At 31.9% G+C, this 19,737-nt stretch overlaps 1 pseudogene; it reads right to left on the bottom strand.

Annotated features, from left to right (window-relative positions):
• Positions 1-10,752: 10,752 nt before the first annotated feature.
• LOC150037935 (uncharacterized) lies at positions 10,753-14,285 on the bottom strand (annotated as a pseudogene).
• Positions 14,286-19,737: the final 5,452 nt, after the last annotated feature.

The raw sequence follows: 19,737 nt of genomic DNA on the forward strand, positions 1-19,737 counted from the left end.
GGAACCCGATCCCCGTAGGAAATTTCACGGAGATGGGGAATGAAATGGGGAGCAGGGACGGGATGGTGAATGGCATCCCTAGCCTCGCCCCACTCCATGGACATCTTTACCTGCAATGCCTCGTTGTTAAAATGCACGATATACTCACACAGTGTTTTTCTGGTCCACTGTTTTATAATTAACAGATGGGTAGTAGGCTTCCATTGATCACTTCCTCCCAAAAATTGGATTATGAACGCTTATGCTAACTCTTTAAATGATCATATTGATTTCTTCTTGAGTTTTCTGTGTTGGAATCGGTGTCTTAAATCTCATGGAACTCGTAGTCTTGTATAAAAAATTTGTTTAAATTAATAAAATAAAGAATTATTTTATTTGTGCATAACTCATCCAATAAACTAAGATCCAAGGTTATTTTATGTAACTTGAACAGTATGTAGTAGACATAGGGGTGGATCATGTTCAAGTAATAACTAAATGGTCTATAGTATATGGATATGGTTGGGTGCCTTATTTTGGTGACACTACGGATATGGCTCACTTTGTGAATGCTACAAGAGTTGTAAGTGTTACAAACAGTTTGATCCAAACCATTTATGTGTAAGGTTGATAAAAGTTCTCGCGGGGTCGGGTCCTTTTTTCGGGGCCCCGTCCTTGGACTGGGCAGGGACGGGGATGGAATCCCCGCCCCGACCCCGATTTTATATAGTTATATTTTTAATATTTTATAAATATAAATATATATTTATAATATATAAAATAACTTATTTATATGTATGTTTATAGTGTTGTAAGCCCAATATTGAATATATAACCTCTAAATTTAAGTCCAAAAGTCAAGCCCAAACTTAAAAAATTAAAAGAAAAAGATGGGAAATCTCCGCAGATCTAATAGGGGATTCCCCGCGGGGAATTAGTAGGGGAATCCCCACAGGGAAATGGGGAATGGGGCCCCGTGGGGACCCATTTCCCCGACGAGGAATCCCCGCCCCCATCCCCGCCTTCAAATGGCGGGGATGGGAGGGAAATTTCCTTCACGGGGCCGGGGACGAGGGACCCTCCCCCGCCCCACCCCAGCCCTATTGCCAACCCTATTTATGTGGAGACACACGAGTGGGGGTATCCTATACAAAGAGTTTGCATAAGACCGGACCGTGAAATGATTAGTCTCTTTTTATGATTGAAAATATTAACATCTCATAGGATGATCATAGATAACTCAATCTCAATCTGGACTCCTGTCTATAAGGGCAATCTTTTGATTTGTATGGGTGGGAGTGACCCAAATTGTCGATTCAATAAGCCTACCATTTTGGATACTTGTCCAAGTAGGGAGTTGGGAACATAACTAAACAAAACAAAGTTCACTCCTTCCCATTTATAGGGTAAGTAGATGAATTGCTCCCTTAAAGACTGATTTCGGGTCTTGAACAATGAGGTCACACCCTCTCATTGGCTCGAGATGGATTTAGTTTATAGTTAGACTATAAACTGATTGTTCATTAGAGGGATTAGTAGTACTTAATGTGTAAGAGGTAATTTTAAGAATAAAATGGTAATTTTATCTAAGTGTAATTATGAGCAATTCGTGAAGGTCTACTTATTGATGATTGGTTATATCCATGGACACATAAATATATCTATAGTGTAAAGAGTGCAGCTGTGGGTCTTTAGTGGAGTGACCTGCAGTTATGAATGTTGATTAACATAATTAAAGAGTTTAATTAGCTAATCTTGAATCATTGAAGCTTATAATCTGTAGGTCCATAAGGTCCTCTTACTAGCTCATCAAGAGTAAAAAAATGATCAATTAATTTTAGAATAATTTAAATGGTTCAAATTTTGTTAGGGAATATATATTAATTGTATAAGATACAATTAATATAACGTATATGTATATTATTATATAAAGTTAATTTTGAATATGATTCAAAATTAAACTAAATAATATAAAAGAGATAAATATTTAAATAAGATTAAAATATTAATTAAATGAATAAGATTCATATAAAAACTATAAGTTAACATAAATATGAATATGATTCATATTAAAACTATAAGTTATATGAAGAATTTTTATTTGAATATGATTGAAATAAAATATTATTTAATATGAGATATTTAAATAATTAAATAATTAGATTGTTTTAATTGAATTAAAATTTGAATTAAACATGATTTAGTTTGATTTTTAATTTAATTTTAAGTTAATCCCCTGATGGCAATGGAGTTATTGATGGAGGTTGAATGGGGAGTTAATGTAACTTCCCCTCTCGCTTTTTAAAAGTAAAAATGGTTTTACATTTAAAAAGAATAATCCATTTTTTAAAGTAAAGAAGCCCTCTACAAAATCATTCACAAAAAACAAATAAAAATAAATAAAAAATAAATAAACTCTTTCTTTAAAAATATCAACAAAAGAAAAGTTCTACGGTTGATCTTTTTATTTCCTTTCTTTCTTCCAAAATATGGATCTCACAATCCAAATCCTTGCCAGAGAATAGCAAGGTATCCAAGTGGAGGTATATTTTGTGTTCATGGAAGGAGTTCCTACAGAGAAGAAGAAAAGTTTTGAAGATAGTCTTCAAAGGTAAGCTTTTCTAATCCCTATGTTCTTTACCGTAAAGTATGGTTAAAATTGTTTATCCTATATATTTATGTTTTCTTTGTTTTTTTTTTTTGTTCATGTTTTCCAAAATTAAAATTGATGGCACTAGCATTCATATGCTACCGCTGTGAGATTCGATCCTTCTATCCTGAACCATTCCTTTATTGATCTATTAAAGCGAAAAGGAATGCTCAACATTTATTGCATCCTGCAATTCATGGAATTCCACCCAAGATTGGTAGGTGTCAAGATGCTTGACAGGGTCTTTCTTTTCGTCATACAATTTGATGGTTGGTAATTTGAACACTTAGTTGGTAACTTGGCATCCATAATCTCATCGGTAAATGGTGGATCTATTTATTCTATCAAGCATCCGAATCTAAGTTTTTATTGTACCTTTTGTACATATTACCTTGAATATGATCTATCTCATTTTGGATTCTAAGTAAGTCAAATTTCCAAAGGGCCTACTCGACTCGACGTCATGTGTTTTCTTCACTTTTTTTTCTTGATTGTACTCCATAAATCGATCCCTTTTCAAGTTCTCATTTATGTCGTACTTTTGATGTAACCTCGGCCTCGGACTCAACTTCGGCTGTAACTAAATAAAACTACCTATATTGCTGACCTCAATCTTGTATTCATGCTAACACTCATCTAAACGTCATTCAAGTGCCTAGTCATGTACTCCTCTCCTTGTATTTTCTCCTTCTTTGGCACTTTGATTGCTGCAGGTCTCTTACTTCCTTGGGTTTTTTATCCTCGTTCATACCAAGATTCAACTTTTCTTCTAGTTTTAAAGTGGGGGAATCTGATTCTCCCCTTCTTTTTATTATTGATACATTTCATTTGGAAAGGTTACAATTGAGGTCTTTTGGCTGATATTCATGTCCTCGACCTATCATGGGATGATTCCGAGGGTTGAAAATTTTCAATAATCATGTCATATTGCAATTTATCACATTTACTCTTTTCTCTTATGCCTAGACTTCTCGAATTCGAGGCCATGGTGATTGCTTTTCTCTCGTTCTTCTTGGATGGTGATCTTAATCCAAATCATCTTCGCTAAATCCTTTTAATGGCTTTTGACTCATCTTTCTAACTTCTTGCAAGGCTTTTTTCACATATTATTGTCATCTCCCCACAAACAACGCTAACTATCGATGTTGAAATTTTGACTATGCAGCAATGATATATTTGGTTGTATGAGGAACTTGCAAAAAAGGATAAGCTTTCATACCAGTGTGACGGATGTCACGTCCATTCTGATGCTTAAATCAATCAATGAATCAAAGGAAGAAGTATTTAACTTTAACTTAAAGAATTCACTTACTTCTCAAAGAATCTTCATGGTGTATTTATAAAGTCAATTGTCATAATCCTCTCAGATCAGGTTTTGAAATATATTTAGGATGTTTATTAGGTTTTACTTGTAGGACAACTCGAATGGTATAACTCTTAGTGAGGGGGTTTCCATCTCAACCTTGGTTTGTGTTAAGGTTAACGAGATTATAATGGGCTTCGGTCTATTCCTCCTTTTCTTGAACCTCCTCTTGAGCCCTATGTCTCATCTTTTGTCCTAGCTCTTCCTCTATGATTCATTTGATGCCCACAAGTCTTTTTAGGACAATTTTGTCCCTTGGTCCAAATTTACCTACAATAGATAATTTTAATTTATGCCTCACTAGTCACTACTAAGAGATTAAAGAAAAGGAACAGTGGAATAAACTGAACAATAGGCATATCGTTTCTCATTACTCCAATTTTATTCTTCTTGGTGTATCGATAGATATATGAGTTCTACAACTGACCTACCAACATTATATTATTGATTTATCAAATTTATCAATCAATTGCTCATGCACTTATTGTAGTGAACTTAAATTTTAATTCTTAATTAATTTATTTCAAAGTACTATTTTAGTATATGCAATTATTAAACAGATAAAAATAGAAGTGCCTCAAAACCAAATAATACCTTCATAGTTGGTGAATTGAAAAAACTCAAATGTGTCTAAATTACATTTTTAGTGTAAGAAGTAAAAAAAAAAAATGTGTTTAAAAGGAACTAAAATTGTCTAACTCATCTCCAAAGGTTCCAAAGTCTTTAGCAAACTTGGATTCTAAATTATTTAGAAACCATGGTCTTTTGTTGTGCAAATATAGTCAATTCTTATCACATTTGTTTCAATGCAATTTTAATTATAATATTGGTGTATTAGTAGATATCAACATTCATCTAAAATTTATTTCAAATATGGCATTTATATATCAATAATATATCATTACTCATTAAAATTTCATTCCAGGTATATTTTATTAGTGTATCAGTTATATATCAACACTCATTCAAAAGGCTCTTTCAACATTGGTATATTAGTAGTTTATCAATAATCACTCAAAATTAATTTGAAGTATAACACTATTAATTATTCAATGGTATATTAGTACTCATTCGAAATGTGTTTGAAGTATCAACTCATTAGGGTGTTAGTAGTATATCAATACTATTTCAAAATTCATTTAACATATCACATTGATGAATAAATAGTCTACCAATAATCAATAAAAAGATATTATTTCAAATATATCATTATTGTATATTAATAGTATGTCATATTTGTTCCAAATATAATTCCAAGTACAATATTAGTGTATCAGTAGTATACGAGCTCTTATTCAAAATTCATTTCAAATATGATATCGGTGTCTATCAATAATATAACAATGTTTATTCAAAATGCATTTTAACAAGAATATTATAAGTGCATCATTAATAGCATATGAGTATTCATTCAAATATGCAATTTTAAGTATATTATTAATGTATCAATATTCAGTAGTTTATCAATACTCATTAAAAATTCATATAAAGTATAACATTGGTTTTTCAATAGTGTATTAGTACTCATTCAAAATGTATTTCAAGTGTATTGTTATATTGATACTCATTCAAAAATGTAATTTCAAACATAGACTACTATTGATACATCAATGTTATATTTGAAACGATCTTTGAATGAGTATTGATATACTATTAGGTATATTCATTGACTTATATACAAATATGAAGTATTTCATATATATTATTTTATACGAAATAAAAAATATATCATTTATGGTATTGAAATATGACTGATATAGAAGATATAGAAGATGCCAAATATACATGAGAGTAAAATTAATATGATTAAAAAATGAAAAGGACAATCTATGAAAAAAAAATTCTATATTTTTCAAATCTAAAAAACCAGGGTTAGATTTGCAAATATATATGATAATACTTTTTTTACGACCCATTGCAATGTTGTAAAGAAAATTGGTGACAAGAAAAAAAGGTTCTTAAAAAAAAACAAAAAAATAAGAAAACTATAGTAAGTTTTAACTATCTCACTAAACTACATCTATTTGTATTTAATCTTAATTATCAATATCAATAACTAATTGTTTTGACATAAAATGCCTATTAATTTCATTAAATTTTCTAGTTACCTAATCGCATCATTCCTAACTTGATTTGATAATGTTTATTTAATGGACATATTATCTATTGACATTTTATTAATGATGTTAGCAATAATAGCTAAATAAGTCAAAGTGAACTTAGTTTAACAGTAACTGATATGACTTTTCTCTTTGGTGGTGGAAAGTTTGATTCTCCATCCCGTAAGTAGTAAAAAACTATAATTAAATAAAACACAATCCAATAGTAACCGAATAAATATAAGATATGAAATAAAATTGAACAATCGAGAATACAGAGTTTTACCCATAAAAAAAAATTAAATATATAAAATTACAAGACATACCCTCAATTAAAAGATCATTGGAGAAGAAAAGGTGTAAAGTTTTATTGTTATAAATGGTTGGTCAATTGAAAGAAATTCTTCATAAATAAATTCCAAAATCTAGATATATAATATGCACTTTTCCACCACCAACCATAAATAAAGGTCAAAAAGTTTGTCAAACTTTCCCCAATTTTCAAAGCTTTGTGGTCATTTTATGGATAATTGGGGAGTGGAGATTGCCCCCACCAACCATAAATGGAGATAAAAAGTTTTCTTCATCCTTTGACTCCAAACCCAAGAAATATTGTCTCACATTTAATTCCTATAAACTAAAGTGAATAATTATGTGATCAAATCATCTTCAAAATCTTCATTGTTTTCTTTGACAGTGATTTCTTGATGGGACTTTCTTTAAAATTACCCTTTTCTAAGTAAAAATGGAATCTTGTTTTCAGATTATACAAATAATTTGAATAAATTATTCTTCTACCCCTTAAATTTTTAATAAAAAGAATGTTTCTAAACTTTTAAGAGTATATTTAACATATCTCTAGGTTATTTTTTAGGTTAAAAATTACGTAAAAATAATAATTTAGTTCTTGAACTTTGTTCTGTAACGATTTAGTATCTGGACTTTCAATTTTGTAATAATTTAGTCTCTAAACTATAAGATGTAACAATTTAGTTTCTTAAACTTTAAAATTCATAATAATTTAGTCTCTATTGTAGAAATTAATGTTAAGATTTAATGAAATTTCTTGTATAAATAAACCGATAAACTAATAAGAGACTCAGTATTTTTATAAAATACAAAGTCTACATCGTAAATAATAAAAAATGACATCTAATTTTGATAATTTTTTTATATTAGAGACTAAATTGTTAAAAATTTAAAAATACAAGGACTAAATTATTATATACTAAAATCTAAAGATTAAATTATTATAAAATTAAAAGTATTACTATCTAAAGTTTAAAAACTAAATTGTTACTATCATAAGTGTTTTTAATCTATTTTCTATTATTTTAAGTGATGATTTGACATTTTCAAATTAAAAAATTTATCTAATCTCTCTCTTCCCATTTTCATTCTCCCCTAGTATCCTTTTCTCTCTCCCATTTTACCTTAGCTTCGGTCGGTGCCAATGAAATTATTAGTCAGTCAAGATCTTGAATAATTTTCCAAGTTTATTCTAAAAGTAGATATTCTTCGATCCATGTGATTCAAAATCTTTATAACATAAATTATAAAATGAATATATTTTTATTTAACTAAATTTAAATATTAAATGTTCGACCCGAAATTTAAAAATAATGAAAGATATAATTATTAAAATAATATATATATGTTTCATTTGGCTATAATAAATATGAAATGTATTGAATGCATATTGAAATTTTTGAAACATAATTTTCTATGGTAGAATATAAATGTTTGAACGGATATAAATCTCATTGATTTTAAAATAGAAATATTGGACATGTAAATTTGAAAATAATCAATGAGGTACAATGAAATAAGATATTATGCAAAAAAAAAAATTAAAAAATTAAAAATTAAAGATGAAATGTTGAATTATGAATTACATACTTTTTTTAAGTTGTGTCTGAGTTTATTAATGAAGGGGTGTGACCATAAAGGTAAAATGGACGTTATTTAAAAATTTAAGGGCAAAGAGGAAAGTTAAAAATTCTCCCATTTTATAATATAGGATAGATTTTACTTTATTTCACTGATAAATGCTAAAAGTTTGTTTTGTTCTAATCACTCAATATGCTATAAAATATGACATTAAACCTGTGTTTTATAAACAACAAACTTAGTTTTTAAGACATTAAACACGTTTTTATAAACAATAAAATTAGTTTTTAAGATTAAATAACTTTCGTAATGGTGAGCTATCAATATTTCGACATGTGTGTCTTTAATAACTATCAAATATAATTTTTCCTTAATAAGAATGAAAGAATTGTTGGGAATGCAACCAAAATCTCACATTAATTAGATAAGGAGAAGATCATAGATATATAACCAAGGACATATTCGATATTTTATATATATATATATATATATATCAATCTTAATGATAAAAAATATGCAAATCCCAGCTTTATATTTAAAATAAATAATTTATGAATTAATCATATATCAAAGAATTCTCTGAACTAATAAACATTAATTAAGTTCGTATTAAAAAAAATATAAAGATTTATATATATTTAAAGTAAATTAACTTAGACTATTCTAAAAAACAAAAAGTAAATTAAATTAGACAATTTTATCTTCCATGATAAATTATATGCTTTTCAGAATTCAAATTCATTTTAAGATGGTTTATACACGAAATAATAATAACTGTTTACATTTTCTTGCTTAAATTTATTTTTAAAATTTGGTTTTTTTTTTTATCAAATATAAATGAATTCAAGGCATGGTGAGATGTTTATCTAATTTGTATGAGAGTGTTGAAGTTTTAAATGGCACATATTTACAACCAAATCAGATCAAAGACACCCTTTTGAAGCCTAATATTTGAATCTTCAGCTGATCAAATGAAGTTATACATGTATTGTGACATTGATGGGGAGAGCGAGATACATGGAGAGAGTGACACTGAGGGACTGTGATTGGGCTTTTGAAACATCAAGGCATGGTGGGATGCTTATCTAATTTGTATGAGAGTGTTGAAACTTTAAATGACATAACTAAAGATATAACTAAACTTTGTTACCATAACTGCATAAAGCTACTTAAGACATAACTAAACTTTGCTACCATAACTGCAGGACAGCAACATATTACACAACTAAATAATGTAGTAATCATACCTAATTTGATGGGTCTCCTCTCTGTGATCGTACCATGTCTTCAATCATCTTTTTCTTTCTTCCATTTGTCTCGCATGATCCTTTTGCATTCTTCTCTGAGCGTCTTCGAGTTCCTTAATCCTCGACTGAGACTGTTGGAAATTGACTCTCAATTCATCCACTCCTGCTTCCGTTCCTTGAGTAGACGACGAGCTTGATGACATGGTACTCCTTCTTGACTTAGGCTTAGGGCCCCAACCTAGACCTTTTGAATATCTGGATCGTCTACCCAAAACCTCTCACAGATTTCATCCCCTATTAATGGTTGAGAACCTTCTATAGTGGGGCTGGATTCTAATTCCAACATTTGATGTTAGACATAATAATTAAATGGGTAAGAACGAGCAACTAAAGTTAAAAGTGAAAAAAAAAACACGATAGTAAAGAAAAAAAATGTTACATGTGCACTTTCAGTAGCCTCGTTCACAAACTTGCCACATTTAGAGTGTGTTTCCCTAAATAGGTCAACACGTCCTATTTCTCGACCCTCCTTTGCCTGCAACTCTGCCTAAATTTGCAAAAATGACTTTGATCCACATACGTGGTCGAATGGCAATTTCTCTCTATTCTTCTGGTTCGTCATAGACATTTCCTACATTTGAAGAAAAAAAATATGTCAATAGTGTGATGTATTAGTAAATGCAGCAAATAATATACGCCATAAATATTGTACCTGAAACGCTTCACTCTCGAAGCGGTCACACAAAAAGTACCAGTCTTCTGGCCTATTTTTAAGCCAACTAGGCAAACTGGCACGTGCTTGCTAAGGATCTCCACATTTTCTATAATGTCTGTGTAAGTCTGATCTAAATTCTTTGAACGAGTATTGCATTTGATGTTCTATGAAATGGTTCAGTCGTTGACTGGACAGATCAAGATTGAAATAAGCCTACAAAAAAGGAAGGGAAGAATTAACATAGATGATGGTCATGACTATAAAAGAATAAACTTATAATTACTTACCAATAATTGACTTTTAGCCAATTCTATGAACTCGTTTGGAACCTCAGCAAAGGTACGACACCGTACTGGAAATGTGGATCTCACGGCGACGCCGATCGCATTACTAAAACAAACCGAATGTTGAGATATCGGTTTCTTCTCCCCCTCATTTATGATGATTGTGATCCTCCCATGTTTTTGTACGTATTTTTCCAATTGGATGTTCCGCGAATGCTCTCACTTCTTTTGATTGGATGCTAAGCCACTATCTGAAGAATAAAAAAATTTAAAACAGTTTATGATGTATTTTAGTTAATAGAATATATTTCAAAATATACTAACCTGAAGTATCACCCATAGAAGATATCGTGTTGCCTAGATATAACTCCTGGAATTCTTCATCAGCCTCCTGTTGCCTATTAGGGGTTGACATCGTATCTATACAAATACAAAAGAGAGAAAACAATATTAAATTAACAATAAATACGTGTAAGCTAGAGAAAAAGAGAACTTAGTAGATACATCATTACTCATCATCGTAATCTAATTCAAATTATTCATCAGCACTTGAACTGTTATTGGGAGATATTCTTCATCATCATCGTTTATGAAGTCATGATCGCCATGTATAGTAATTGGCCTTTCCACAACTATAGGATCAACGTCAACTCTGCATAAAGTAACCTCCTCAATGGTTTCATCCATTCCGACGTCACCAACAATTTCTAGTAAATCTAGTTGTGCGTTTTCAACATCATCCACTTCCGGTACATTCCATATTTTTTTATTTTGGACTACTTGAACAACTTTCCAATTGCTACCATGTTTGATGTCATCAATGTAAAAGACTTGTTGTGCTTGGATAGCAAAGATGAAAGGCTCGTCGACATACCAAAATTGTGATGTATTGATCAATTTGTATCCTAAATCCACATGTGTCCTATTACTTTTGTTGCTATCTGTGTCAAACCATCTACACTTCAACAAGAAAACGCATCTTCTGTTCGCATATTGCAAATCTAATACTTCATCTACAACACCGTAGAAATTGTTATCCACATTTGTGTTTTCACTGATCTCCCCAGCCACTAGGACTCCACTATTTTGTGTAGCTCGACGATTATCACACTCTACAGTGTGAAACCATACCCCATTAACAAGACATCTATTGTAAGAGCACACCTCAGACGAAGGTCCCATTGCAAGTGAAAAGAAATCATCGGAGATATCTTCTCTCTCGCGCCATTGTAGAACCTGATAATTACGTATACATTAAAAATGAATACGAAAAATGAATCATCCCTTAACCGTTGCCTACAAAATGACTATGTATACCTGAGATTTGAACCAATCGGGAAATTTGCATTGATGTTTTATATATAAGTCAGAGGCGCTTTGAGCTTCACGACGAATTAATCTCAAATGTTGCCTACAATATTTATCATTTAAATGTTATATCAAAGGAGATACCATAGAATTTAGAAAAGGAAAAAGTTTGAAACGTACTTGCGATAGTCTGTTATTTCTTTACAATTGTTAAGAATGTACCAATGTGCAATACGCTTTTCCTCCACTGATAGTTTCTGTAAAGTTGACGCCCTTAATGGTCGTACCCTCTGCCTAAATAATTCAAATTCACCAAATATCTCGTGATCGGAAATATTATCATCATTTCGTTCATCTCTATTGAATCTTGTTTCAATCCCACTTAGATATCGCGAGCAGAAGTTCCATGATTCATTCATTGCATATGTTTCCGCTATAGACCCCTCGGGACGTGCTTTGTTCCGTACAAATTGTTTTAATGTTCGTAAACTTCTTTCAATAGGATACATCCAACTGTAATTAATTGGACCCACGACTTTGGTTTCATATGGTAGATGAACTGCAAGGTGTACCATTACATCGAAAAAGGCAGGTGGGAATATTCTCTCCAATTTACAAAGTATGACTATGATGTCTGCTTATAGTCTGTTCAAATCACTTACACATATTGTCTTTGCACATAAGTCGCGAAAGAATGTACACAACTTAACAATAGCAGTGGATACATTCTTCAGTACGTATGCTCGAATACCAACAGGGAGTAGTCTGTGAAGCAACACATGACAGTCGTGTGTTTTCAGTCCCGATATTTTTCCATCTTTATCATTGACACATCGTGATATGCTAGATACGAATCCCTCAGGGAATTTCACTGATTTCAAATACTTACAAAATGAAATCCGTTCACCATTTGTTAATGTGTATGCTGCGTGTGGTTTTACAAATCTGTTCTCAACCTGTATCAAATGTAGGTCCTTTATTATCTTCAAATCTTGTAAGTCCAATCGAGTGTTCGTTGTATCCTTTGTCTTTCCTTCAATATTTAACAATGTGCCCACCAAATTGTCGCATATGTTTTTTTCAATATGCATTACATCCAATTTATGTCGTAACAATGGTCTGAACCAATATGGAAGTTGGAAAAAAATACTTTTTTTAATCGAGTTTAGAATTCGCTTCTTTTTTTATCTTGCTTCGATGGATGTTTGCTAAGCACAGAAAAGTTTAGCGTATTTATTTGTTGTAATATCTCTTCTTCATTCATTACGACTGGTGGAGGTCTACGTTCAACTTTTCCATCATGTTGTCTACTTCGACGCCAACTATGATTCTCCGGAAGATAATGTCGATGTCCTATAAATGATATTTTTCCTCTTATCCCGAAGGACTAGTTATCTTCTTTGCATATTGGACATGCTTGATAACCTTTTGTACTCCACCCAGATAAGTCACCGTATGCAGGGAAGTCATTAATCGTCCATAATAAGGTAGCATATAGTTGAAAAAACTCACTAGCAATAGAATCATAAGTTCGCACACCAATTGTCCATAACTCTTTCAACTTTTTAATCAACGGTAACAAGTAAACATCAATTTCCTTTTCAGGAGATTTTGGACCAGGTATGAGAAAAGACATGAAGAAGTTTGTTTCCTTCATGCATTTTCAAGGGGGAAAATTATAAGGAATTATCACCACAGGTCACATACTATAAAAAGTGCTCATATTTCCAAACGGATTGAAGCCATCTAAAGCTAATCCCAAACAAACACTTCGAGGATCTAAAGCGAAATGAAGGAATTCACAATCAAAATCTTTCAACCCTCTGCATCAGCTGGATGTCACAATACATCATTCGTTTCAAGTCGCTTATCTTTATGTCATCTCATGTCAGAAGCGCCTTCTTTTGATACAAATAATCGTTTTAATCTCGGTATCAATGGAAAATGACGCAATATCTTATGTGGTATTTTTTTACCCTTGCCATCATTAACTTTGTACCGAGACTCACCACAAACAGAACATTGCTGCAAATCTGCAAACTCTTTCCAATACAATATACAATCATATTTGCACGCATGAATTGACTCATAACCTAAGCCTAAATCACGCAATTTTTACTTGGCTTCATAAAAGGAAGTAGGTATATAGGTGCCAGTTGGAAATACTGCTTTAACAATTCCAGCAACATATCAAACGATTTGTTACTCCAACCGTTCAGAACTTTGACATGCATCAACTTCACTAAAAAGTTTAAGGACGAAAATTGCGAACACCCAGGGTATAATTCATTACGTGCTTCGGTCATTAAATCCTCAAATAAGTTCGTGGTATCTCTTTCTGGACCATTAAAGGACATTTCATTCTCAATTCTTCCTTCATTTGCATTTTCGTTTTCAATTGGAACTTGTAAATTGTTTATAAGATTCAACATCTCATTTTCTTCGACAGGATTACTTTCTATACTATCTACTTCAACATCTTCTATTGAATGACATGTATGACTTCTAGATAAGTTTACTGGCTCTCCATGATATACCCATTCACAATATGAGGGAGATATTCCATATCTTAATAGATGTCATTCCACGATATCTATCTTTTCCCAAATTGAATTCATATAATTCTTGCATGGACATCTTATTCGTCCGGAATCATTTACATGAAACCTTGCCATATCTAAGAACTGTGATACTCCTTCTCTATACTTCACTGATAACTTATTCCTTAGTTTAATCCATTCTTTATGCATCCTAAAAAATAAATACTTTCTGACCAACTTGTAATCCAAAACAATAACCTGGATTAGAGGATAAAGTACAAAGTATTATTAAGCATTGAGTTCCATAATTTTCATTTCTTAAGGCAAAATAAACACATAGGTCCCTAGACCGCTTAAATTGTCTTACAACTTTCAAATGTTTTATTTAGTACGTCTCCAAGCTTTCAATTTTATGTCTAATATAGGCCTTTCATCTATTCAACATCTTCTAAAATTTACAAGCCTATTGGACACAAATTTTAAAGTTCAATTTTATATTAGACACAAAATTTAGTTTTATGTCGAGTAGATTCTTTAAACTTTTTTAAAATATTAAATGCGTTAAGTACAATATTTTTTTCTAAATTAAGTATCCATAACCTTAAGAATTAAAAGAAAAAAAAACTCAATCCACAATAACATCAATAATCCATAATTCATAATTCACATTAGATTACCAACATGCTAGAAATTAAACATTAGCAACATTAATTATCAGCATTAGTAACATGCTAAACATTAAATATTACCAACATGTTAGAAATTAAAATAATGACTTAAATTAAGATACAAAATAAGAGAAAATAAATGAAATGGATGTGCACGAACCTTGATAAAAGCTTGAAAATAAACAATAAATTTGCAAGCAATGAAGGGGGGCAGCGGCGGATGGCGGACAGCGGCACGAAGAGGGAAGGGCAGGCGTGAAGAGGAGCGGGGGCATGAAGGGAAGAAGGAAAATGCAGCGGCGAAATTGAGTAGGGTTGTGGACAATTGGTGTGCGAACTTATGTCGGGAGTTCTCCCGGCGCCAGTTTGGATGCGTCGGGAGTTCCCGGAGAACTCCCAACGAACCTTTACGACGTCGGGAGTTCTCGGGGAACTCCTGACAGTCCTTTACTTCACCGGAAGAGATGGTCTCTCCCGACAACCTAACTCCCGATGTCTTAAAACGGCGTCGAGAGTTCCCGTTTTTCTTGTAGTAGAAAATAATTTTATTCCTTTTTGTATTTTAAAATAAATAATTTATATTCATTAACAATACATCATTTTTCAACTAAAACACTCATTGAACCAAAAGAAGAAGAAAACTTATTAGTTTTATATTAAAAAATTATATCATAACTCATTTTTAATTTAAAGTAAATAATTTAGACATTATTTTCTATCTTTTAATTGATATTTGGTTTAGAATTTAAATATATTCTTGATATGATTTAAGTGAAGTCTCCTAATAAATTTTTTTTTTTTTTTTTGATCTACCACTGTATATAAGTGATGGATAATATCTTTATAGGAAATTGTCCAAAATAACCCTTTTAAGTTTTCGCATTACAAACCTAGCACCTTTTTAGAAAACTCATTCACAGAGTTTTTCTTGAACCATCTCGATCGAGGTCGTATCCCGAGATTTAAGTGGAATGTTATAACTTCAAGTAGAGTATTCACGCGAAAGGCCAAAAATACCTCTGATGCATAAAACTGAAAGGTCCTTATTCACCATCGTTTCAAATGTCCATTTTTCATGACTTTTATTCATTACGGAGTTTTTGTTTGAAATTTTGTCCATCTCCAAGTTTATGTTGTATTTGTTCGTTGTTGGTTCCTTTCGTTATAGTAGAGGTATTTCAGTATTCTCTTTGTTAGATTTGATTTTTAATTTAATGAACTTTTAAGGGTTAAGAAGTTGTATGAAAATTTTCGAGAAATCTGCTGTGTTTTTCTGTATGTTTGGACACTTATTGTTGTTTTTGTTTGTATCTCATCTATATATATTGAATTATTGGGCATTTAAGTGTATCTTTCCTGAAATCACTTTGAATCTCGTTGGAGATTAGATGAAGTTGGCCTAGGATTCATCCAATCTCTCTTGAAATTCAAAGTGAGTTTAAGGTTTTTAGGGCATGTTGTATTACATTTCAAGGAATGTATGTTGCCTGAGATCTGCCTGTTGAGGATCCCCATGTTGAGCGCCCACATGTCGAGATTTCACATGTTGATGATTCACATGATGTGGATCCACATGCTGAGGAACCATGTGCTGAACCACGGACCCATTCGATTGATGGGGATATGGATGGGGATGATCGAGACATCATTGTACCCATTGAGATTGTTGGATTTTATGTCCTAAAATTCGTAGTTTGTAAATTAATAAACATATTCTGTTTTGTTTTTCGATAAAGTTATTATTGAAATTGTAATCTTGAATCCAATAAACTAAGGTCCTAGGGCTATTTAATGTAGTTTGAACTTTATGTAGTGACATAAATGTGGATCAAGTTCAAATATATAGCCAAAATGGTCTACAGTATATGAATAAGGTTGAGCACCTTATTCTGGGGACACTATGGATGCGGCCCACTTTGTCATTAGTACAAACGATGTGATCCTGAATCGTTCATATAGAGATATGTGAGTGTGGGCATCCTATGTAAAGAGTTTATATAAGACTGAACCATTAAATAGTCACTTTTTACGTTTTAAATGTCGTTTTATGTATAAAACTGACTATTTCGTTAATTGATGACCTAGGTAACTTAATCTTAATCCTGAGCTAACTATGAACTCCTGTTCACTCGTAATTATCCTTAGATCTGCATAGGTGAGGACAGCTCAATATCGCTGGCCCAATAAGCCTCCCATTTCAGGGGTAAGATTGGGTGGATAGCTGGGAACATAAGGTGCAAGACGAAATTCACTCATACCCGTTATAGGGATAGTAGATAGGTTGTTCCCTTTAGTACTGAATCCAGGTCTTGAACAAGGGGCCCCACCCTCTCCTTGGCCCGAGAGGGATTCGGTTTATAGATTGGACCTTAAACGAATTGTTCATTAGAGGATCAGTAGAACTTAAGGAACCAGATGTAGTCTTGGGGGTAAAACGGTTTTTATGACTCAGCCGAGATTACGAACAACCTGTGAAGGATTAACTTACTAATCATGGTTATATCAAATGGACACAAATATATCTATAGTGAGGGGAGTGCAACTACGGGACTATAGTGGAACGACCAGTTAGTTAACGAATGTTGACTAACTCCGTCAAAAAAGTTTAGCCAGCTAATCTCAGATCGTTGGAGCCCATGATCTATAGGTTCATTAGGTTCCCCTACTAGCTCATATGGAATAAACTTAGAACAGTATAATAGAATGATTCGAATTGTTCGAATTAGGTGAAGAGAAAGAAACCGACAAGTATATGTGATATAGTGGTCGGATTTTTCAGTTTAGAGATACAGCTTTCATATTTAAATGTGATTTAAATATCAAGAATATGAATACGTTCATATTCGGAAGCTCAGAAATAATGGAAATGGTCAAAGATGTAAAAAGTCAAAGAGTAGACTTTTGACTTTGAAAAGTCAAACTTTGACCGACCTTATATTCAAATGTGATTTGAATTTCGAGAAAATGAATGCGGATTCATGCTCAGGAGGTCAAAATTAGTCAACACGAAAAAAATCATAAAAAGTCAAAATGTTGACTTTTTTGTCAAAATTTGACTTTGACCAAATGACTATTTTGCCCTTTGACTAAAGTTAGTGGAAAAATCCAAACTTTTGTTGAATAATTCTATTAACAAAATAGTGGGCTAGGTGTTGGCTTATAGTGGAGACATTAAGCCCACTAAGATAATGGATTATAGGTGTTGGGTTTCTATGGATTTGGTTCATGCAATTGTTGTATGGTTTTTTCTATAAATTGGGCTTTTGAATTTGGATTTAAAACTCTTGCAATTATGTCAAATTTAGATTTTCAAAATTGGGCTAAAAAACAAAGGGAAAAACCCAAAACCAAAATTCCATCTTATTTTTTCATCTCTTTCTCTCTCTCAATTTTCTTCATCCACCGGGTCCCACAACTCGGTTCTGAGTCCAGAGGATAGTAGGTCAACTCTAGTGGTGGTCCGAAAGAGTTCGGGTCGAAATTCAGCGAGGAAAAGCGATGTTCGGAAGCTACAAAAGTTGTTTGCTATCCACTTTTATTTACTGTTTTTTCCCTCCATTTGTATGCTTATTTCCTTTAAATTAGAAGCAATTAGAGTGTAATTAGATCCTAATTCCACTGCGTATGTCTCGTGTTTCATCAGAGATATCATCGGGCGGGAAGGATGCAGCTCGTTCGTCTGGGTTGTTGGTATTTGTGCCAAAGAGCCTCGTATTTAATTAGTTTATTAATTTAATTATAAATGATGCAATATTAATTTATCCCTTAACTAGGAAAATCCAAGATGATTACATGTAGTCTTGAACAGGTGGATATGTTCAAAAAATAACCTAAAAGTCTATAGTATATGGATAAGGTTAGGTGTCTTATCCTAGTGACACTACGGATATGACCCACTTTGTAATAGTTACAAATGGTTTGATCCATACCATAGAGACATCTGAGTAGGGGTATCCTCTATAAATAGTTTGTATAAGACCGGACTGCAAAATATTTAATCTCTCTTTGTAAATTCAGTAATTGATGAGATTAATATTTCATAGGATGATCATTTGTGACTCGATCTTAATCCTGAGTGATTTATGAACTTTTGTTTGTAAGGTCAGTCTTTTGATTTGCATGGGTGAGAGTAGCCCAATTTGCCAACTCAATAAACTTAAGCCTACCATTGACTAAATGGGGAGTTGGAAACATTACTTAACAAGATGGAATTCACTCTTTACTGCATAGGATAAGTAGATGAGTAGTTCTCTTAAGTGTTGATTTCGAATCTTGAACAAGGGGTCTCACCCTCTCACTAGTTCGAGGGGGACTTAGTTTATGTTGGACCATGAACAACTTGTTCATTAGAAGAATCAATGGTACTCAAGTAAAAGATGTAACTACATCAGTAAAACGAAAATTTTGATCCAGCTATAATTATGAATCATTCATGAAGGATCGACTTATTTATACTGATTATATCCATGGACACAACTTGTCCTACAATGCATAAAAGTTCAACTACGAGTCTATACTGGTTTTCCCTGTAGTTAATGAATGAAACTTAATTTAATTAAAGAGTTTAATTAATTAATCTTGAATTATTGGAGCTTATAATATGTAGGTCCATAAGGTCCTCTTGATAGCTTACCACAGACCAACAAGGATCAAATATATTGAAAGAAAAATTTGAAATATTTGAATTTATGAGGGAAAATATTAATTGTATTGGTTACAATTAATACATATTTTATTATGAAGTTTATTTGGATGAGATTCAAATTATAACTTTAATATGGAGAATGGATATATTTGAATATGATTCAAATAATTAATTATTTATTTGAGATCCATATAAATAAATAAATTATTTAATTTGAATAAAATTCGAATTTAAATAAATCATGGGAGAATTAATTTATTTGAATATGGTTTAAATAATTAATGAATTAATTTGAAAAGATTCAAACTAAAGAGAATCTATAGAAGATGAATATTTAAATATGATTTAA

This window comes from Benincasa hispida, chromosome 2 (genome assembly GCF_027475165.1).
Source record: "Benincasa hispida cultivar pf3 chromosome 2, pf3_genome.v1.1, whole genome shotgun sequence".
NCBI classification, from domain to species: domain Eukaryota; kingdom Viridiplantae; phylum Streptophyta; class Magnoliopsida; order Cucurbitales; family Cucurbitaceae; genus Benincasa; species Benincasa hispida.